Raw genomic sequence first — 25,477 nt, 5'->3', positions numbered from 1 at the left:
GTTCTCAGGCTCTCAGTTTAACACGTTTCACTTGCTTATAATCAGCCTGCAGGCTTCATCCTCTTCACAGCTCTCAACCTGTCAGGTTTAAAAATTCACAACCCAGGGCTTCCATGTGAGACAAATGCATAAAATGAGTAGCATTCCCTTATTGTAAACAGCACCGTGTCTCTATTGTTAAATAATGTATTAGTTTCTAGAAAATTACAGACTAAGCAAATATGAATCCGGAAAGTTAAGTGATCTAAAAAACACAATTATAAAGACATTAATTGCTGTCATCATATTTGTATGCTCTCTCCTCTCTCCAAAATGATCTTATCTTTGTCTTTTCCAGCTAACAAAATACTTCTACTAATTATTTACATAACTTTTCACAAACATAGCTCACAACTTCACAATAAAATGGAAATGATAACTCACATGCCATAACTAGTAACATTTCTACCTCTACCTTTCACAGACTCCAGGTATTTCTTAATAAAAGTTGGCAGTTCTTCACTTCTTTCATCTAGCTGGCTCTTTCATAGGAAAACTCACTCCACCCTCCCCCCGACCTTCAATGCCTTTATATCTCTTTTACATCCATGTTTTTCATGAGCTCATTTAATCATACATTTCCCTTCCAAAACTTCCACCTTCCTCTAGTACACAGTGCATAGGGTTACCACCTGTCTCACTTTGCGAGGGACAGTCCCTCTTTGGGCAGTTGTGTCCTGCAAAAAAATTGTAAAAATGGCAAATGTCCTGAGATTTTAGGACAAAATTATTTCCTATATTCTATGTAATAGCTGCATAAAACAGTTTTTCTGTATCTGAAACACCTAAATGTCATAAGAAACAGAATAAGCAACTAAAATGCTACAAGAATAAGCTTCTATATAGGCAAAAAAGTGAAGTTCTATCCTTTGAACTGGCCATGGGTATGTTTCGGCCTGCTAAATCTGATGTTTGTACCAACAACATCCCACTTTGGGCATTTGAAAAGGTGGCAACCCTAACAGTGCACCATGCAACACTTATCTCTATTTACCTACTCTGTCCCAGAACTCATTAGAGAATCTCTCTCTTCAAAATATCATCTGTCAGTAAAGCCTTCTATGTCTCTTGTGACAGGATATGGACCCCACTTCCTCCTGACTGCATTGCTGCTGATGATTTAACATCTTTACTTCCTAAGCAAAGGTCACTATTACTACAAATAGAGAAATCACACTCATGCTTTCATACTGAGCTGTAGTCTCCTTCCTACTTTGTAATATTCAGCTACACCATTGATTGAAATGTTAAAATCAGCTAACCACAATAAAAGAGCAAATATGGCATATGTTGTATACAGCAATTTTATGTTTTGTTTTCATAATAGCTTGCACAGACCTTAATCTGTCATTTCTGTTCTTTAATTCGTTCAATACATGGCAAAATTTTGCCTGCTGCAACTATTATATTACTGATACTTCTTCTAAGTCCTGTCTGAAAAGATAACCAAACTGAATAAATTAAAAAAATATATATATATCAAAGGTGCCAATGTGTGCTCCAAGCATCCCACTACAGCCAAAGGGACTAGGACAGGAATAAACATGGTAATGAAGATCCAGTGCTGGGACACAGTTGGGGTGTCTAACCATCTTCTTCTCCACTGTCACTCTTTCCATCTTAATAACTGGTGACCAGCATATGTTCCTGAGGAGACAGGACACTGTTTCACTAGCTAGCTGGCATTTTCTGTACTCCTTTTTTTTAGTGCTGCCTGTACCTGTGGACCACTGGCATAATAAATTATGAGGCTTGTCTTTGAAACTGATAGTAATGGGCCCAAACCAGGACTACCTTCTTGTTTTATATGATAATAGATTGCAGAAATATTGGATCTTGTATAGGCAGTGATAAGAAACCTTTGTATATAATGTGCCAGTAAATAGACCTAACTCTATTAAGGACCTAGGTTCGACATGAGGGCAAAAAGCAGAAAACATACTGAATGAAAACTACTGGGGGTAGTCCTGTGCATACCAACCCCATAGCCTTGCTGGGGTTTCTGTTGATCATCTGTTTTTAGATTTCATAATACTTTGTTACTGTGTACCTATCCTCATGATATGGGAATGCCAAATGCTTAGGAAGGCAAAGATGTTGTTACACAGAAACTAACATTGCACAAAGTAGCAGACAATGTCAGCTGTAGCAAAAAGGGGTTAACATTTAGTTTTCCATCCAACCTTGGTGACTGCTCCAGACAAAATAACTATGTATAGAGATACCACCTCCACACTTCAAGCCCATTAATGCACCTCCTCAGACAACAAACGACAAGGTGTGAAAGGTCACAAACTTCTCTGCAGCAGTGGTTACCATAACTAAGGAAAGCATAATAATGGAATTTTCTTAAACACTGATATTTCACACTTAATATCCCAAGACTGTGCCTGCTGCTTTTTACCAACTTGAGGGGAGGCAGACATTTCACACTTATATACCAAGTGTGTGCTTGCAGCCATTTGTGTGGGAGGGGATTCCTTTACTGGGACTTCTCAATCCTTATGTTGAGTAGTGAGAGCCTGGGAGCCTGGGACATCAGCCCTCAATGTGGTTCTCATGCTCTCAGTTTAACACATTTTGCTGGCATATTATCACCAATATGCAAGTTGTGCAAGTTTCATCCTGTTCTTACCTCTCAACCTATCAGGTTGAAAAGTTCACAGCACTCGGCTTCCAAGTAGCAGGACAAATGCACAAAATATGTCACAGTCCCCATTTTAAAAAAGTGGAATGTCTACAAATATGGATTCTATATATTTAGTGTTAAAAACTGCTGCTATAAAATTATTAAGTTATGCATGGATTCTGAAATAGATATGACGTTACTCAAATGGCGTGTTTAATAGCGGATTAATTCTGATAACAATAAAATAGCTTTATGTTGTGTATGCATTATTCTCAAGAAGTGTATAATGGTAGGGTGTAGCTAATCAGGCCATAACCACACCATTTGTATAAAAACAATATGTACCAGCCTTAGAAACTTACAGTCAGTTTTTCTTTTCTTTTCCTAATGCATTTTATGTCATCATTCTTTTAATAATGGTAACTGATAGCAGCATATCTTGGAGGTTAACATATATTTATTTTTTTGTTATTGTTTGCTTGTTTGTTAACCAGAATAAGAGACAGATCCAAAACAATCCCTTACAGACATCACCCCTGCTCAAAGAGCAGAAGTGTTACAAAAAGTAAAAAGCAGAACAATTTACAGGTGTAGGCAGATGTATAGAATACTGTAAATACAGGTGGTGTGATCACAGATGAATATGCAAAGGGCATACTTACAGTAAGTAAAAAGTACATGAACAAAGGTTACAAGGTTTATAGAGATTTTGATATGTTTAAATTTTTACTGAAGTAAAGCTGTATATGGTAATGACTGTGAAGCACTTTAACAAACTATATTATATGCAGATTCTAGGAAAAATAGTGTTCAAAAATGTTTTGTAAGGCAATGGTCAGCACAGCAGTGCAAAGTGTTAGGTTCATACGGAGTTTTATATGTAACCTGAGAAAACAAAAATGTAAACGTATAGGCAATAGGAAAAGGTACAAGAACGGATAAAGCACTAAAGTAGTTTTGCATTTAGAGGTGGGTACATGCTCTTTCTGTATCTGTGTAAGTTTTCACTAAATACTCTAGTTTCCTCTTCTATTCCAAAAACATGCTGGCTAATCTTTTACTTGAAACTGCCCATCTAAATGCTGTTTCTACCCTTGCCTTTGTGGCTCAGGTTGTGATAAAACATGTCAACAAAGAACCAGTTCACATACTTGGATAATAAAAAAGAAAATGAACTGATCAGTCTGACTCTTAAGTCGCAGCCTAAGGTCCGAGGGCATTGGTAAATGCAATATTTAAAGAAGATATATGCACAGGTTTAGAGCAGTCAAGTCAATGAGCACATTTCTGTGAGGGCAAAGGAAACTAAAGTGCCAGGAAAAACTCATGCTAACATTGTAAGAACATGAAAACTCCACACATGACAACCCCTTACTCAGCAGATCATGATAAAGAAACCATCTGGTACTTTCAGGAATGTTGGCCCTGTCTACATTATGGGATTATGTGCAAATGTTTTACTGCCTTATTTATTTATTTATTTGTTTCTTAATCTGGTATGTGTACCAGTTCAAACTGCACTCTTTTCAGCCATGCCCTGGAAGGTACAAACTAAATTACAAACTAATTTATATAAAATTACATAAAGTTGAGAAGTAATTAGAAACTGAATGCCACATTAAAAAAGTACATAAACCAGCTAGTAACAATGTCAAAAGACCATTTTTTAGTTGTCTTTATTTATTTGATAAGTGGGTCAGTGGCTTAGTCTGGTAGATATTTTTCAGACACGACCCTCACGCAAGACAAAACAGAATAAAATAAATGTTAGTGAAGATATATAAAATTAAAAACAATAATTGCACACACATACCAACAAAAAGTAAACAAATCTTTATGTATCAAGTAAACATTGTATAAAGCAGTATCAGGACAGTTTGCCATCATTAATGAATGACTAATACAATACATACAATATTTATAGCAAATGACTGAATTAAATATCAGCATGGTATAGATAGATAATGCATAGCAAAACTTTAGTAAACTTGAACCCTCAAACTAGAATCACTGCCTACTTCATCTGCATACTGAAAATAACTGCGCCATCTTCAGATCTAATTTGCATGAGCAATTAAAAACACTTACGACTGCTGCTTTCACAAAAACAGTTCGTCCTCATCTTATACACAGTGTGCCTACCCATCTAAATCTGATAACATATGATCGCTGACATTACTCACTGGGCTATCAAATTATCACTGACATCACTCTTCTATATTCGATCTCTGGATATAATTAATTATTTATTGATTGATTGATTGACATTTGATTACTGAGAAAGTCCAACTGGGTAGAAGCTCATGTTCAGCAGAGACCTGGGGAGAAAAGTCCCAAATTATTACAAAACATTTTAAGAACAATCATTTGACAATCTTCAAAAATATAACAAAAACATCACCAATTTAAATAATTATAACAAATTAGACATAATATAAAACATTGATTAATAATCTATACAAGGTATATGACAATTATTTAATATTTAGAGAACTTTTAGACAATTTGTAGAGAAATAAAAGGTAAGTTAGTCTAATAGAAATAGGAATTGCCAATCCAAAGTACACGTTTGAAGGACATCTGATTGTAAAACCATTTTTAGAGGTTATTAAACAAAATCCTAGGGTGGTTGGTGGGAATTAAATGTAGATTTGAGGGAATTCTATTGGATTGTTAAGTTAAATGCACTGACAAAATCAGGACTCAATGACTATTTATCTTTACTGCCTGTATTAAAGAAAAAAGTGCTGATATTCTAAACTTCTTAAAGTTTTTTTTTTATGACTTATATAAATGGTTTTTACATATGTTTTTAAATTATTTACATTTTTTTGCACACAATGTGTGTTTATTTAAGAAATTAATTGTTTAATTGATATTTTATTACTTTCAATTAAATGATCTGTATTTTAATGGTTGACCTGGAGGGGAAGTTTGTTCTGATGAAGTTCCTGTTTTATGGGGAAGAAAGCGCTAAACTAATAAACTGCTGGAAGTATTTTCGCTTCGTTTTGTTGTTCTACACTTTGAGCTTATGGTGTGTTATCTACTCATTTGGGCATTGAACTGTTTTGTAAAAATAGGAATTACAATATAAAGTGAAGGATGAACAGGCTTATGGTGTATTTAGAGAGAAAGTCAGGGAAGAGAATTTGATAGCAGTAAAGAAATAAGTGAAGAAGGAAGAGTAAGGAGGTATAAGGAATGAAAAGGTACTTGTTCACATTTTGGGATGTAGTTTATCCTGAATTGAGCAATACGAAAGCCAAATATTAGCTAGGAAGTTTTTCAGAGTGGTTTTGAAAGACGAGAAGGTATAGACCTGATGGATACAGATAAGGAGTTCCAGGCCTTAGCAACCTTGTACAAGTACAGGCAATGCCTAGCAGATTTGCTAGGTTTGAAGATAGACAGGAGTTTTTGGCCACTGGATCACAATGGCCGACTGGGAACATAGTTGTGTAGAATGTTTTTTAGTGCTGGACATGCAGATGGATGCTGGATAATTTTATAGGTGGTAAGAAACTGTTAGTTGATGTGGCAGTTCTAACTGATTTAGGCTTTTTTGTGCTATACAGTGATGGATTCTGAAAGGGGTATTTGCTGCAAATTTATTAACTTTGTTATTGTGTTGCTCGTGTTTTAATTTTTGTGAAGCCCAGAGGTTAGTAAGGATGGGAGCACCATAAAGAAGAGTGAGGAGGAGATAAGTAGTGGCAGGTGTAGCTTCAGTTGCGTCAGTGAGAAAGATTTTGGATCTGTAAAGCATCCCTAGTTTTTGATGAGTTTTTCTTACGCAATTTTATACATGCAGGTCAAATGTAAGATTATCATCCACTAATACCCCTAATAGTTAGCTATAAGTAGTGACTTCAATGTTTGTATTATCAAGAGAGAGGACTTGAAATTTTGTTTTTCCATGAGAGAGGGATTTGGGCAAAAGGTAGTAGTTTTGTCTTTTTTGGGTTAAGTATGAGTTGTAAGTTACAAAGCCATGTTTCAGTGGCTGTTGAAGCTTCTTGAATAAAATTCCCTGAGTATTTTTTTAGTTAGTATCACATACATTCTGTTTATCCTGCAGTTTTTGTCATAACTCCAAGCTCCCCCGACACACACACACACACACACACACACACACACACACACACACACACACACACACACACACACACACATACATACACACACTTTTCTGAAATTTGAGTCTGTTAATGTTGTTTGCTAATTTCTGTATAATTTCAGTGTATAAATTGCTATACCTGCATGTTATACCTGTGTTTTCAGAGTTCTTTGCTTTGACGTTGTATGTATGTGTCTTTCGGCTTTTCCCGGTTAAAGGTTGCCACAGCAGAACTCCAGTCCGCTAATGATTGGTAGTTGATTTTTACATGCCGAGTTGCCAGCCCTGACGAACAACCTTCAACGAAGGTACGCCTATTCACGCATGTCTCCACGCAGAAGATGTTCTAGCTGAGAATCGAACCGGAAAGCGTCTTACTGTGAGGCGACAACGCTACCACAGCACCACCACTCGTTATTGTTCTTTATTTTATCATGTAATATTTAAATAGTTTTTGTATCTCATTCGCTGTTACCATTTGTCATGACTAACTATAATTAATAAAAACCAGCAAGAACAATAAAAAACACTCATTTGCAGCTCCTTGTGTCCACAGCAAAGCTACAGCAAAGTATTCAAAAACAACAACAGGATAGGCTCCAGGTTATAAAACTTTAATCAGGCACAAGCACTTTCACATCTGCTTCTTCAGGTGCATAAAAACAAACTGAAATCAGTCATACTTTAAACATTGCTGAATGCATCACATGACAACAATTCATCACATCACTATATACATTCCATTACTATAAAATATTAAAGCTGTATAGTAACCACAAAATAACTAAAAGTTCAAAGAAAATCCTAAAATGTATATATTTTTTATATACTTAGGGCAATATAAACACACAATATTAAAATACATATTCTTAAAAACAGCTACTTTACCTAACTAGAGGTCTGGCTTTTAACTTTGGTCTCAGTGGTATTTGTTCATTGAGACCATGTCCCATATCAGTTCTGAATAAAACTAGTCATCTGGCTTCTAGTTCCTTTTATTACGTGTCTCCCCCCCCCCCCCCCAAACTCACAAAACTCCTAGCAATGGCCATAAACTTAAATTTATGTTGACTATTAGTATTCATCACATGTTTGACCAGAGCATTGCTTCTGCTTTGTTTACCTATGTGATAAATGTGCTCTCTAATCCTCTCCTTAAGTGTGCGGTCTGTTTTCCCAATATAATATTTCTTACATATTACACAGTGGGCAAGATACACTATGTGTTGTGTATCACATGCAACTTGTACTTTAAATTTATATAGCCGGTCCTGATCTGGATGCAAAAATTCATTGCTTATATCTATATACCCATAAAGTACAAGCTACATGTAATACACAACACATAGTGTATCTTGCACACTGCGTAATATGTAAGAAATGTTATATTGGGAAAACAGACCGCACACTTAAGGAGAGGATTAGAGAACACATTTATCACATATGTAAACAAAGCAGAAGTAATGCCCTGGCCAAACATGTTATGAATGCTAATAGTCAACACAAATTTAAGTTTATGGCCATTGCTAGGAGTTTTGTGAGTTTGAGGGGGGGACACATAATAAAATAGAAGAACTGGAAGCTAGATGGATAGTTTTATTCAGAGCTGATATGGGACATGGTCTCAATGAACAAATACCACTGAGACCAAAGTTAAAGGTCAGACTTCTATGTAGGTAAAGTAGCTGTTTTTAAGAATATGCATTTTAATAATGTGTGTTTATATTGTACTAATTATATAAAATATATATATATATATATATATATATATATATATATATATATATATATATATATACATTTTAGGATTTTCTTTGAACTTTTAGTTATTTTGTGGTTACTATAAAGCTTTAATATTTTATAGTAATGGAGTGTATATAGACATGTGATGTACTGTTGTCATGTGATGAATTCAGCAATGTTTAAAAGTATGACTAGTTTCAGTTTGTTTTTATGCACCTGAGGAAGCAGATGTGAAAGTGCTTGTGCCTGATTAAAACTTTATAACCTGGAGCCTATCCTGTGTCCTCCTGTTGTTTCTGGAAAACTATAATTGATGCTAACTTCAGATTGCTCTATAATATCAGATATCAGATTAATGCTAATTTCAAATTATTATATAATATCAGACACTATAATGTCTGCGGTCTACATTGCAGATGAAAAAGGTCTACACACCAACTAATCAACATGGTTATCAGTCAATCAAACAAACAAATAAATAAAGCATAAAGTAGACTATGAGGCCTATATTTGGCACCAGATTCATAAACATATATAACATACATCAAAGGAACTTTTGCAGCTAGCAGCAGAAGCTGGAAACTCTAATAAATGTTCTGGTTAAATACCATGTGATTATCAGTATGGCTGAGAAAAGTATGAAGGTTGTTCCAAAGCAATGGAAGTTTAGAGAAGGTCAGCTGACTTGTCTGTTATAAGTTAGGACACTTCTGGATACTCCTGGAAAGTTGAGTAATAACAGTAGAATCCCACTATACTTTAATCACTGAATCTTAGTTAAAGGACCGTCATTGATTCACAGGTTTCTGACATATAAACTAAAGTGTGTCTACAATAACACACCAAGATATAGAGTAAGAGATGAGGCCCTTGTTCTTGGCAAGAATAACACCCAAATACAAGCCATCTTATTCTAGGCAATGTATCCACTAATGAACATGACCCAAATTAGCCCACTGTCCAGATAATATGAGGAAAGGTCCTAAAAATCAATACACCTGTTATTTACATTCCCTCACTAGTCACACTGCACCTTTTTGACCACTACACAGATCTTTTTATGTCTTTTTATCAACATTTTCAGTAAATTAAAACAAATTATTCTTGGAGATGACAATATAAACTGATTAGAAGCACAAAAAACACATCTACATCAATTCCTTCAAAAGCATAACTTAGTTAGTCCTACTGGTCATTCAAATCACCAAAAAACATACTATAAATAATTACAGCTAAACTCTTCACAGACCATTCAAAACAGACTATAAACACAGAGCTAGAATATATCAGTCAGGTTGTAATTTACAATGACAGCAAACCAATTACAGCACTTACTGTGCTATTAAACATCCAGGGCGGCCACGGTGGTGCAGTGGTTAGCATTGCCACCTCACAGCAAGAGGTTCTCTGGTTCGATCCTCGGCTGGGGTGCCTTCTGTGCGGAGTCTGCATGTACTCCCTGTGGATGCATGGGTTTCCTCTGGGTGCTCCGGTTTCCTCCCACGTCCCAAAGACATGCTGCAGGTGGATTGGACACTCTAAATTGGCCCTAGGTGTGAGTGCGTGTTTGCGTGCCTTCTGTGGGAGGTTGGGCGCCAGGCTGGCAACTCGACACTGTAAAACTCCACTGCCAATCATGACCGGACAGGTGATCTGCTGTAGCAACCCCTGACCGGGAAAAGCCAAAAGAAGAAGAAGACTGTGCTATTAAACTTCCATAAACCAATACTAAACAGACCTTTCCCAAGAAGAAAACAAAGAGGAAAAGGCAGAGCATGTCCTTGAATTATTCTATTTACTATTTATTTTATTTATGTATGTATGTATGTATGTATGTATGTATGTATGTATGTATGTATGTATGTATGTATTTATTTATTTATTTATTTATTTATTTATTTATTTATTTTGACATTTGTTAACCAGGATATATCTGACTGGGCAGGTACCCTTTTTCAGCAGAGGCCTGGGGAGAAAAGCTCCTTACAGAAAAGCACTACATACAGAAAAAAAAATGCATAAAAAGTACAGTAAAAAGACAGTAACTATGAGGAAATAAGAAAGACATAATACAAAAAGGTTGATTTTAGCCTGTGATAATTGGGAAGGTGCAAACAAGAATGAGCATGTAGATCTGTAGAGATAGTAGTTTTATAATATTGGACTAATGCGCTGCTGGTATTAGATGAAGGGGTAAAAGTGAGAGGCAGGTGAAGAGAAGTAGGAAAGGTGAGGGTATAAGGTACATGTAAGGTGGTTAGAGATGGGGGTGTAGAAAGGAGAAATAGGAGCTGAGGTGTCAAGGAAGCAGTGTGAGGATGTGAAAGAGAACGGATGAGGAAGTAGGGTAGAGAGTGCCTGACTGGGTTAAGGGCAGTGTGAGGATGTGAAAGAGAATGGATGAGGAAGTAGGGTAGAGAGCGTTAGGCTGGGTTAAGGCAGGAGCAGAGCCATGAGTTAAGCAGTCTTTCTCTTGATGCTTTTTTGAAGTTGTGAGTATTTACTCTAGATATAAAAAAACTGTTAAAACAGCATGATGATGTCTGGAAATTCTGGAAAGCAGACCAATCAAGTACCAACAAAAATGTATTTCTACAGCCTCAGATAACAGGCACATATTACCACTAATGCAGCAAAAGCATAAGCCACAGACAATTGGCAGGCAGATGCATCCCCAAACACTTCTGGAGGATCCTCAAGTTGATGACAAATGGCCCCCAACCCACCTCAGATATATAGACCATCCTTCCGACAGAAGTACTAAATATAAAGTCATTTATATTCATCGCTTTCACTCCTTACTATTCACCTAACCCCCAGGCAACAAATACCACAAAGGCAGGCACAGTATTTTCCATTTATCTTCCAGTAGTCTACTTCTAGACTATATCTTTTCAGTGTAGGGGAATGTGAACTATAGATCTAAATAAGTCACTAAAGCACTCGACACTGCATCAAGTTTGTTCAAATGGCAGCAAAATATATCCACAAGCCACCACAACATATTATTATTCATCTTAAAATGACAAAAGGAACATTCCTTACTACTGGGTAAAGACTTCCATACTCCCAGTTCCCAAAGTTAAGAATTCCATTTCCCATTTCCCCTTCTGACTATAGACCAATCTCAATTCTTTGCCCTCTAGCTTAGGAAATGGAAAAAAAAAACGTTTGCAAATGCAACTATTGGGCCATATCTCCAAATATGACCACTTAACTAACAGACATGTCCTTCACAATAAATATTGCACATAAACAGCACTATTCATTGTAATTAACATTATCTTTCAGGCTATGGAAAAATGTTAGCTAACAGGTGGTCTTTTCATTGACCTAAAGCATCCCTTTGGATATGTTAACCATACCCTTCTCATTAAAATACCAGACAACTTTGGTATTGGTGACAGTGCACTATGCTGGTTCACTTCATGGCGAACTAATAGAACCTTTACCATTGTACATAGTCATAACATATCGATCACAGGACCTTTTCAGCAGGAGTACCACAAGGCTCAGTCTTGAGTCGAATACCCTTTTCCATATAGATTAACAACCCATCTTTTGATACAGCCACCCTTAACAGTATGTGTTATGCACGTCATCATTATATTACACTCAGATAGGCCACACAACAAATTACAAGAAAACAACAAGATTTCAACTTATTAGGGATATGGCTTTCTGACATGCAGCTTGAATTAGACCATAAACAACTACTATGCTGTTTGAGACACACCAAAACCTTAAATCCATCCCCATGTTAGACGTTACTGACCTTCAAGGCAACCCACTGCCTAAAGTTACTGAACTAAGGTACCTTGATATAACTTTTGACCAACAATTCACCTTTGCTCTACACATGCAAAACCTCATAAAAGTAGCACTCAGACAACTGTCATCTACTGCTAGAGAATCTAGTAAAGCTTTAACATTACTAATGATAATGCCTAAATTAGAATATTGTCTACCATTATTTACTGTAAACTCCGCACAGACCTCCCACACTCTGCAAGTGGCTGCAAACAACATCTGCAGATTCATAACACTGGATGAGCCAAGAGAACATTGTTGTATAGCTCTTCAGGAAAATCCATTCAGCTACAAGCAATTCCTTGGGCCACTCTTATGCTTCACTGACATTCAGTCGAATTCACTGCTCATACTGCCCGTCACTAGTACCTACACTACAACACATGCAAACAAACTATTCCCTACACTCCTCCACGGACAATGCAATCTATTTGTCAATGTTTTGACAATTTATAAATCAGACCAATATCAACAAGCTTATATTTGCACAACTAAACACTGTGTTGTTTCTAAATTGCATTATTAGTACAGTTTGGTACATGTTGTATTTATGTAAATACTGCTTTCGATCCTTGTATCTAAAAATCTGTATACTGCTCTCTTTAAACTGTAAACTACTTCATAGTGTATTGTCATCAGTATTTAATTGCATCTTCCATGTCAGTCTATTGTTGCTCTTCAAAATAAACTGCCACACTGAATTTTACAAAAAAAACATACTTGTATTGAATCATTATCATAGTATTAGGCTAGCTGCCCTTGTGGGCCATTTTAAGCCTAGCCAACTTCCCTTTTTGTGCTCGAAATAACCTATCCCATTTGGTTACAGACTGGCCTTACCTATCCTATGGTCTATGTTCGTCTGTATTTATCTTGCCTGAGTCACACCATTGTTGTTCTGCAAATGAGCTGTAATATTCTTTGAATTGCACACACGACAAAGAATTAGAACCGTCTTTGTGAATTATTAGCTGACTCAGGTCATAGCTAAAAATGATTTGTGGATCAGCCCACCTATCTGGTCAACAAAAGTAGTAAGAAAGTAAAGAAAGAAAGAAACTAGGGTAAAAAAAGAACTAATCCTACATTTTTGTCTTGAACCTGGAAGGCAGTAAGAGGCAAGGAATCTAAACTTACCAAATAGCTAGGGAATGTCAGTAACCTCTATGAAGATGAGTATGAAGTAGAGATAAAAATAAATTGCTCTTTAAGCATAGACTCACTGTGACGTCAAAAAAATATTGAATATATCTAAATAGCTATGTAGTGAGTCCCTACTGGTTACATATTTTAACTCCAAGTTCACACTAACTGGAAAATGGAGGGACTACTTGGTTTTCTTGCAAAACAAAGCATTAGTATTATTCTAAGGTATTTCAACCATAGTACTACTATTGTAAGTTAACAAGGGTATGAAGGGGAGCAGCATGCCCCATAAAATCAATTCTTATACGAATGCTTTGACTTTTGTCTTTTGCACAATGCATTTGATTTTTAACCATGCTGCATTATACTTCCTATTTAGGAAAGTATTCAACCACTCTTTCTGAGGCTGTTCATTTCATATATTTAATTAGAGCATAAGCAAATCAGTAGATTAACTTTACACAAAAACATTTTTAATTTACAAGGCTAGCAAGATTTGCTTTAATGCTTACTAAAGGTATCATATTAAGCTACTACTTTTTTAAATTCAAATTTGTTTTATTAAAAAACATATTTTGGGACTGTAAGTTCGAGTCATCAGAAAAGGAACTGAATTCCAGAAGTTTCTCCACTGAACTATTTGCAATGTTTGTGTCTTTCGGCTTTTCCCGGTTAGGGGTCGCCACAGCGGAACTCCAGTCCGCTAATGATTGGCAGATGATTTTTACGTACCGGCTTGCCAGGTCTGATGCACAACCTTCAACGAAGGTACACCCATTCACACATGTCTCCGTGCCGAAGACGCTCTATCTGAGAATCGAACCGGACAGCGTCTTACTGTGAGGCGACAACGCTACTGCAGCACTACCACCGCGGGTCCACTGAACTATTTGTAATACTATAATAAATTGCTTACTTTATTCTACCTTAGACATATTTAATCTTTTCACTTTTATTGTTTAGCAAATCAATATTGTATATAAATATTTTTAGACTCAATGCTTTTCTATTTAGTTATTTGCCTTGCAGCCACTATTACATGTACAAATCTTATTTTATTTGATCTGAAGGTGCTTTGATGTTTGCCTGGTGCCCAGGGAGAGTAAGAGTGAGTGAGTAATCAAATTAAAGCAGCACTAAATTGTATTAATCAAAGTTCTGTCATCCACTGAAAGAAGCCTTGCAACCCTTAGAGCTGTTTTCCATTCAGTTATTACCAAACTGTTAACTTAAGCTGTTTGGTACAAAAAAAGAAAGACTGGGGTTTGGCATATGCTTTGACTACTTCTTCTCACATCACTGAAGCTTCAACCAGATGAACAAAAGGTGAAGGCTTCAACCCAACAAAAACGTTATTCAAAGCATTTTTGAAGGGGACAAGCCCACTGTAGACCATGTACTCTTATTTAACTCATCAGCTGCACAATTATAGTGAAAAGAAAACTGCACACAATGTGTCACTGTTGTTGTCCAAATACAAGACACATTAACAGTGATTTTCTGTATCAAAACATTGATTATCAAGTTGAACTTTGAATGAGTTAAAATCAACATGCTGAAACATTATCCACTTAAGACTTGTTGACTACTAGGGTAAAACCAGACAGATGTTATATGGGTCAAAATCTCAAGGCTTGGTAGACTCAGTAGTCACTGAGGAGGAAGCCTAAATACCAGTACATATGTTTGAATTCATAGGATTCATAGGTAATTATTAAGATAACAACCCAGGGGGGCTTTTTTGAAACACAGCCATCCTTCACAAAGGTGAGAATCAAACCCTGCACCTTGTGTCTGTAAGATAAACACCTTAATCATTATCCAAACCCCACCACCCAACCCAAGCCTTAACAGCCAATCCCAGGTATCCAGAAAATAGACTAGGGTGAAGTTTGCATGGTAGTCAGTTCTCGACTTTATTGTGTACTTAGGAGCTAACAGTTTTCTTCTTAAGACCAAAAAGTCATCCACATATATAGTAATATTTTACAGTTTTTCATGTTGAGAAATAGATTATAAGACCTAGAGAGATTTATAGAGATAAAAGAGAACAGTAAAACTACTGTAACATTTAAGCATTTTACCCCTCTGAAGATTCATGTCCTATTTTCTGTTTTTTGTCATTTTATGATCAATACAATGTACTAGATATAACTGCTATTTACTATTTTATTGTAATCTACTACCTAGTTAATTACTATTTTGCTAGCTATTTCATGTAATCTTTAACCTTGTTATAAATGTGGTGTTTGGAGCTTTTCTCCCTGGGCCTCTACTGAAAATGGACATATATCCAGTTAGACTAGCCCGGTCAATAAATGTAAAATAACATAAATAATAAATAAATTATTGAAAAAAATGGGAAGAGTCTGTAATCCAGCAACAGAATCTGGTAGTAACCAAAAGCATGGGGCTGTCTGTGTGGGAGAGGCTGTTTACCAATACCTTTTCAGGCCTGCTTACAGCATAACTTGGAAAGCAGTTAAGATGTCCTGTCTTGGTTGTTCAATGAGAAAAGAGTGATCCATTAAATGAAACACTTCATCCCCCACACAAACAAAAAAAACTTAAATTGTGTAATATCAACTTTGGAATTCATTGTTTTTATTTAGAATCACAGTTTATTATTCAAAGTGTCAGAAAACCACTAGATCTCAAACTTTTAATTCTTAAGAGGAGAAAGAAGACCAGTGCAAAACTCTACGTAACTGGAAAGAAATGACTGCATCATGAAACTCAAGCCCGTATCCTGGCTGCATAGTTCTGTAATAGCCGTAGATATCTGACATTAGAACAAGGAAGCCCAAGCTAAAAAGCATTGCAGTAGTCTTGGTAGGTAGAGATTAGTGTATGGACCACAACAGAAAGGTTCTCTGGTGGCAAAATGTGCTTTATCTGGGTGATGTCCCGCAGAGCAAATCAAGATGATCTGACAACAGCTAAGGTTTAGTCCTTGAATATCGGTTTATCTTTGAGGATAACCTTGAGACTAGGCACCTTAGACACAATCTCCAGCTTATTTCTGTCATAAAATAATAATTGCACTTAGTTGAGGAGATGTGGAGAGATGAAGGGTTGTATGAAAGGCCAGAAGCTCAAGTCTTCAGAGGTTAAGGTTCAGTCACCTCTTGTATATACAAATGATACAGGATCTAAGGAGGAGCTCCAATGAAGTAAAGATGGCTATCACATGCTCCATATAGGAGAAGAGGTATATATATATATATATATATATATATATATATATATATATATATATATATATATATATATAAGCATCATCAACATACTTATGATAACTATATCAACTTCTGCAAATTTCATTTTTGAGTGGAAGTACAAAGAACTAAAAATTAATGGCTTGTGACAGAGCTCAGTAGAGCACAGAGGGTAACTCCAAGAAAAAATAATTCCTAGATCATGTCTGTGAATGGCCTAGGATATAGGAAGCAAACCAGGCAAGCAAAGTAGAAGGGCAACCACAATAAGATGACAAGTGTTCTAATGAGATGGCTTGGTCCCCCATGTCACATGCTATAGAAAGTTCAAATATGGTCAAGAGAGAATAGCTTCACTGATCATTTGCCACCACCAGGTCACTGAACACCTCAAGAATGGCAGCTTCTAAGCTGGGGCAGATCCTGAAGGCTAAATTATAATGCTGATACAGATCATGAGACTTCAAAAACTACAGGGTATCCTTAGATCCCACTCTGATGGACTTTTTTTGCATATCTTCAGAATGAACAGCATCAGGACTACTAGATCTAGGAACCTAAACTTTGCTTAAGACATAAATAGGAAATGTTGGAGGGACACGTATGTATCTCAGAGAATTCCAATTCTCTAGAATAGGCTCCCCATCTATGTGAAGTAGAGCCCTTCCCTAACCCTATTCAAGAGTAATCTGGACCAGAGGATGGGAAATCAGAAATCTACCCCTGGCCTAGCACCTATTTTCTGATGGACAGAGGCAGCCATTACATTATGCCCTAGCCAACATACACCCATTAAAATAAGTCTAAGGCACAATAACTTGTGGGATACATTTGGATTGCATGGCTAGCCGTAAAAAAAGGCCCTAGTGGTCATTTGCCAAGTATGAACCCATGAACAACTTATGCTGCAGGTAGACAACTTTAATGATAACTTTCCTCTTAAAGGGGAAATCCAAGATACAGAAGTAAGTATGCAGGTTCTGCATATCCAATGCTTGTTTTCTGAGTACAAAAACAAAAAAAGAACTATTGTCTCATTCAGCACAGCTGAAAATGTTCTAGTCCTTAGGCAGTGCTTCATAATCTCAAAAATAACTGGCCCACTAACATATAGGCAAGACAGAAAAAAATGATTAGGCTTGAGTCCAGGTAGCAGGTAATAAATGAGAGATCAAGCCCATAACTCCTGAGGGACCAATAGGCTAAGCTTCACACCAACACAAAGATGGAAGCTTTCTGCCACATTCACCACTATGTCTATACAGTGGAGAGCATCCTGCATCGTGATACTAAACCTAATGCAAGCAATCAAGAAGCAGTCTCCCATTCAGAGGTAAAAAAGACCTTCTTGTTGGACAGAAAAATATAGCAATGACTTCTTAAAGGAAATCTCTGACTGGTAAACAGCAGAGTGTTCAGACAGTTTGAATTTATTCTCAAACAGCTGGCCTTTCTCCATTTTCACTCCAAATGTTTTCCCTCTATCTTAAGACTGAGGAGTTCCTCATCATATCAGAGTCTGAACATCTCAGTAGGGAGAGGGTGGGCATGGAGTGTTGCAAAATGATCTATAGCATTGTTTACTGCCTTATTATTGGCAACTGGCAGCTGATTAGGACCTTCTCCAATGGGTTCCAATTGGTTTTGTTCAAGTAGTGGAATTACATCAGTGCCAGTCTGATGCTTTACGTTTCTCCACATGACCAGCTCAGAATCAGGTGATGTACCCGAGGGTCTCAATGCTAAAGTGATTATGTGGTGGCCAGAACATGAAACCAGTTCCACTGCCAAGTCAGAAGTGACCATACCCACTAAGAATATGAAACTCAGTGAATGCCACAAACCTGAAGCCCTGCATACATTTTTTTTTTGTTAGCGTCACTGACTCATCATCAGTCTAGCTGATGAAGGCCCCTTAGACTAAACAATTTGAGTACATAATTAATACAGTAGCAGATAAGAAAGCCACTCGACTCTTGTAGGGACATCTTCTCATAATCTGGTGGACAATACATAAGAAAAAACATATCGTTTGTTCCTGTGGCTTGGACATATTCAAATTAATAGGTTTTCCTTATGGGAATCTAAACCCTTCTAGTGAAGACCTGAAATAAAATGTTAAACCTCCAAATTCTACTTCGGAGAAAGATATTCCACTTCATATTGGCACAGAGAAAACCTAATACTACTGAATTACCCCAGCTCAGAGCAAGGTCCCCAGTGCTATAAATGACCAGTGCCTTTCAATTAATTTCCTAGTGACTCAGAATAACTTCTCTAAAAAGGAAATGCCAGACAGCAGACAAAATAAAACAGAAAGGTAGAGAGTGAACAGTAGGTTCCACTCACAAAACAGGCCCATCTGAACGATCAAATTTACATTCAGCAAGATCGGGAAAAAACTATTCTATTCTATAAATACAGGCAGTCTTTAAATACAAACTAACATAATTAAAAAAAAAACAGCTTTTCAGACTAACTAAAATATGAATAGAGATGTTACACTAACATCTCTATTCATATAGAGATGTTAGTGTAACATCTCTATTCATATTTTAGAGATGAATAGAGATGTTACACTAACACTGATACTTTTACATAAGAGTTGTTTTTGAGGGCTTTTTGTCTCCCACAGCTGACCGTTAGGGAACCCTGGCACCTATTCTCCATTCCCATGTCACGCTACAATTTCTGGCTTCCCAGAACGTACTCTGATAAGGAGTGTCCTGGGTCCACTATCCTACTGCTGCTAGGACTGCTTGTTCTACCTTGTTCACCATGCCATGTGTAATATCCTGATAATGGTGTAATGCCCTGGTAAAACCCTGTGAATGAGATTTATGGTAGGTGAACCAAGCCAATCCAGTCCTCACCCCTGCGAGGAGAAGAAGCCCCCACTTTCAGGATGCACTTCACAATGTTTCCATGGTCTCTGCCAGGGAAATCTAATTACTTTCTGTGCCCCATGCACATGCCCCTCCCTCCTCTGCCACTGCCTCAGACACCTAAGCTGCTAATCAAACATGTATCATCTACAGCATAGTAATGCCTTTATCATGCAATGTCATGGCACTTCTTAATACTTTTACATAAGTTGCAGGTGAGAAAGATATAAAAATACCAAAATAAAACTAAACCTGCAGAGGTGATGAACAGCTATGGTTGGTGAATATCATCATATTGTTAGAAATATGTAGAAATTACAGAAAAATAATGAATATAGCCTTCCATTCTCCATTATCTCATTTTCTAGTCTCTGGTAGTACATCTTCCTGTTAACCTCAAGTTCCTTTCTATCACGTCCCTCCATCCCACCCTCCCATCTTTCTGTCCATATGTATATTTCTATATTTTCTCTCCTCTCCTCTTCCTTTGTCCATTATCAGTATAGATTACAAAACTCCTGGGTCTGCTGAGAGGTGGAAGATTTTATTTTATTTATTAAATTTGATTTTCAAATAAACCGCTGCTGGGTTTTTCTATGGTGTGTGTGTGTGTGTGTGTGTGTGTGTGTGTGTGTGTGTGTGTGTGTGTGTGTGTGTTATGCACTATATATATATATATATATATATATATATATATATATATATATATATATATACATATATATATATATTTATATATATATATCTATATATATCTATATATATATATATATATATATATATATATATATATATATATACACACATACATATAGAGATAGATATAGATATACACACACACACACACACACACACACACACATATATATATATATATATATATATATATACACACACACACACACACACACACACACACACACACACACATATATATATATATATATGTGTGTGTGTGTGTGTGTGTGTGTGTGTGTGTATGGGTCCCCTACAGATGCTCAAACTTTCAAAAGGCCAACTTTCATATGGCCGAGACCATATGATTGATTGGAAGTTCAAACATTCTGAACAGACAGCTCCCTATAGCACAGAATGGGAAAATTTCCATTTTTCCGGACTGTAGTGCGATCTTGGAGTTGGTATATTTAAATAGCAGAGGGGGGGGGGCTTGCCTCCCTGCTAGCATGTAGGTAAGTTTTTGGGGTTTTTTTGTACATGTTCGAAATTTCAAAAGTCAAACATATGGTCTCGGCCATATGGTTTTCGCTTTTTGAAATTTCGATCATGTATAGTAGACCCATATATATATATATATAGATAGATAGATAGATAGTTGCAGTCAATAAGAGTGAAATCTCTTACAGGCTTGTTTTTCAATGTTTTGGCTCTTTTGCATGTGAAATCATGAAAGAGCAGGGTCTAGAATTCTGCCCTTACCCTGTTGCTGTGTGATGTTGGAGTTGGACTATATCATTTGCAGGGGGTGTGGTGTTGTGGGGGGGGGGGTTATTTTTTGTCTTTTGTTTTTCAATCTTTTTAGATTTTATCTAAAAAGATTGCTCTTTTTGTATTCAGTCATTTGACTGTTCACTCAACAATGAGACAATCATTTATATATTAATTATATTGTGCAGTGGAGACTTATCAATGAGTAATAGTAAGCTTAACAATGTTAAATTTTTTTTTTTTTACATTTGTTGACCGGAATAGTCCAACTGGGCTAACAAGCCCTTTTTTAGTGTAGGCCTGGGGAGAAAAACAAATATTGAAATATGCAATAGACTTTACAAATGACACAAAAAATTTTCACAATGGTGTAAAATAAATAGCTATACAATTTTGACAATAGAGCAATATGAACATAAGTTATAGTATACAATTGCAGTTCCTATGCATAACATGAGTTGTAGTGTCTCATTGCAGTTATTATGTATCGTCATTTAATAGTAGAGAGAAGGGTATTGCAAATTTTAATAATGAAAGATAAAGAGGTTGCTGACATGAATAAAACTGCCAGTTACAAGAGGTAAAAGAAGGCTTTGAAGTGCTATGTTGAAAAGAGGTAGAGGATATTGCAGCAGAGACAAATGTAGTAGGTTGATGGAGCACAGGCTAGGAATAGTAAGGGAGTTTATGAGAGGTGAGAGCAGTGACAGGACCAGCGGTTGTTTAAGTATTCCTTGGTAGCTGCTTTGAATTGTTTTAGTTGTTTGAGGGGACCTAATTTCTAATGGCAACTTGTTCCAATACATTACAGGATGGTAGCTGTAAAGGTTGCATCCCATTTTGGTCTTAGATTTATAGATCTGTAAGAGGACTAGGTCTGAGCTGCGTATCAACTGCATCAATTGCAAGTAGGAATTAATGGCTACTAATACTGGAAGTGGTTTTAAGCATTTGTAAATCCAGACTGTAAGGGAGGGACAGTAGTCACTCAGTCTATTTGGCAACACAGTCAGCGATTTACATCTATGGGACATATTAATCAAGATATCTAACAAAGAGTGAGAGAGCCAGAAAAAGTGCGATGACTAAGGAAAGTCAACAAGTTGAAAAAGACCTGCTAGAGAAGCCCAGTGCATAGGTTTGTGGCTGCCATGTCCTTGCTGAGTGAAAATTTATGTCATCCTGTAATACAGTTGTGAACATCCTACAGAAGGGCCTCTCTGAGACAGATGCCTGGTGTCAGAGCCATGGCCTCAAGCTCAATGCCAAAAAGTGCAGTGTCATCCCCTTTGGTAAAAACTCTGTACCCATGAACTACCACATAGGCAGCAATCTACTTAACACCGAATACATGATAAGAGACCTTGGGACCCAAGGTAACTCTTGTCGTTACCCTCTAATCGTCACTCATTAGACCCATTATAGAGTACAACGCCCCTTTTGGAATGTACCTCACAAGACATCTGCAGCAGCTGGAAAGGCCACAGAAGTATCTCACAAAGAGGATTACTGGACTCAAATAAATGCCCTACACTGACCGCCTCAAAAAACTCCAGCTTTACTCCGTAGCATATCGCCTACTCAGAGGTGATCTCTGCCTAACAAATAAAGCTATGTCAAACCCAGAGCTGTTGGACATGCTACACCTAAAGAAATCCCAATCCCTCTGAGCTACATGCTCTAGGGACCTAAACCTTGTCACCACAATAAACAGGACATGCTGAAGGGATAGATTCCTATCCCAGGGACTTCCCATACTCTGGAACAGGTTACTCACTATGTCAAGCAAAGTTCTTCATTAGCACTCTTCAAGAAAAATCTTGATGAGTGGATGGGAAATAGGAAATACACCCTGGGGATCACTTCTGTGTCTCTGCTCATCAGTGGCACAGGAAAATAACTTTCTTGGGTGGCGTAAGCCAGGGAACCTTGTTGTCTAGGCTTGCATAGGCCCTTGGGCCAATAGCCTAGTACCTACCTATGAACCTATGAACGTATGAACAAAAGTTATATTTTCAGGATTATTTCATTATATTTGAAAATTAAGTAGTAAAGTAATTCAGGGAGACTGGTGGTAGGATGTATGCCACTGTAATGTTAATGTTTCTTTCTCCAGCAAGATTGATTTGGATGAGAAGCCAGTTTGGATCTACATCCTTATTAATGTTGCTGTTATCGATGACGGTACCTTCGGTATGTTTTCTGAAGAGTATAGCTAATACCTTCCTACCAGGGCAGTCATCACAAAAGGAGAGGTGGGGTTAGGTCTATTAGGTTAGAGAATGCATTATGTGGCTTAAATCAAGCTTTGGAAATTGCAACACTGAATGAGTCATGAGCATAGATCAATGTTGATTACACTGTGGCAATGTATATGTACAATATTAAAGCCTTTGATAAAAAAAAAAAAAAAGTTTGGGTATGTGCAGGGTAACAGCTGTTTGTGAAGTAGGTAGAAGACAGAGCAGAGGAGCCAGGATTAGATTCAACATTTCCTGATAGGAGAAGTGGTAAAAATAAGAATTGTAGCATACTTAGGGCTTGGGATTACAAAATGGCAAAGTGCAAATATTATGATGTGAGCAAAATAGTACATAAAATGTCTAAGCAAGTAAGATATCCCAGATATGAACATTTTGTGAGTAAACTGCATAAAAGAAACTTGAACAGGTGCAGAGGTGGACTGTTATGTAATTAATTCTGATAACGCTGCTTATATAGAATGAGACAATCGCATAAAATGTAAGTGAAGATAATGAATTAATAGGAAAATTGCTCAATGGTGTTGTCCAGGGTACAACATTTTTGAAAAGGAAAAAAACAACAGAGATTAAAGGGGAAGTGGGAGAAAGAGAAGATAAAATGCAAAAGTTGTTAAGAAAGTTAAATAAAACTTTTTATTTACAAATGTTTAAGCATACTGCATTTGGTGATACTCATGAACAAGTTTAGAATCTGATAGAGATAACAAAATAATAGGGAATAGACTAGCTGCTATCAACAGATAACGTGCCGTGGGTGATGTGAGGCTAGAGGATAAGGTAAGTGTAGTGTAGCACAAGTACAACTGGATGCATGGTAGAAAGTGTAAGCAGAGTCAGTAAGGAAGCAGAAATGAGGCTGGCATGTAAGTAATAGAGGGCATTAACAGAAATCAAGATGAATAAGGTGTGCTTTCACCACAGTGTCTAAAATGAGTAGATACAAAAGGGTGTAATAAAAGGTGCAAGCGTTAGCAACAGGTAAATACAGCAGAGTGCCAGTTAAATGAGCTGTGTTGTCACCATAATATAAAGTTTATAAATTCAGTTATATATTGTCTAAAAGGTCCAATAGTAGAGAAAGCTATTATTTGACTGTGCTGTCAGCCTACATATATAAATTGTCTTACATAAACATGTACAGCAGAAACATTACAGTAATAGTTTAGTACGATGTGTACTACCACGGTAAGTGAAGGGAACAAAGGTTGTTAGATTAAGGAGAAATAAAATGGAAGAAATTGAAATGGAAAATAAAGAGTAGATGTGTCTACTAACCTCTCACCACTGCATACAGAGTAGAGCTAAAGGGGAGAGGTCTGATGTAAGGAATTCAGAAATAGCTGAGCAGTATTAGAGTATGGGAAGAGAGAAAAATAGTGTTACAATTGTGTGAGGAAGACATAACTAGTAGACAGCTGACAGATAATGTGGTTAAAACTAAAGGGTAAGAGAACCACACTGCCGCTACAATGTATGAAGTGAAAGGTGAAGGGTGAGAGAAGGTGATATAGTGAATACGTAGAATATGTGACAGAGAAAGATAATTGTGAAATCATCTGCGCTACCCCACGGTAACGTCTTGGTCCAGGAAGAAGGAGTACAAACAGTTACAGGAGTACAGGGGAGGTACAGAGTGTAAACAGGAAGAGAATAACATGCTGCAACCATATTATAATACTGAAAGGTTAGGGGAATGGATACCAAACAAGAGAGAGGGAATTAAAAAACACAGAAGACAGTGAGTGAAAATGTGAGGACAATGATACACGCTGTTGTCACTGCAGAATAATACTTAATGGAGAAGATAGTAGAGAAAGAGAAACTGGAGTGACGAGAATAAGAGCAAAAGCCATCTACGTAACAGCTGTATACAGTAGAAAACAGAATCTAGAGCAAATCAGAAATGGCGTCTTCTTTCCTGGGTCAAGCATTTTTGACAGACCATGCGCACATCACTACTACTCAGTCTTACCTTCTACTTAGCCTATTATATGCATCAGGCAGTTTCACACATGTAGACACAGTTTGTTCATCTACACTTAAGCAAGTATGCAATAAGACAGCCAGATTTCCAAATAACGTCTAAGTACTACTTAGCACTGTATTTCTTTAAAAGGACTAAATTAGTAGAACCTCAAGCACTGCTTAATAAGGACATGTTTACAGAATATGTACAC

This window comes from Protopterus annectens, chromosome 12.part0 (assembly GCF_019279795.1).
Source record: "Protopterus annectens isolate FY-2018-M chromosome 12.part0, PAN1.0, whole genome shotgun sequence".
NCBI classification, from domain to species: Eukaryota; Metazoa; Chordata; order Ceratodontiformes; family Protopteridae; genus Protopterus; species Protopterus annectens.
The sequence above is the reverse complement of the archived record's forward strand: the minus strand, read 5'-3'. Positions refer to the sequence as shown.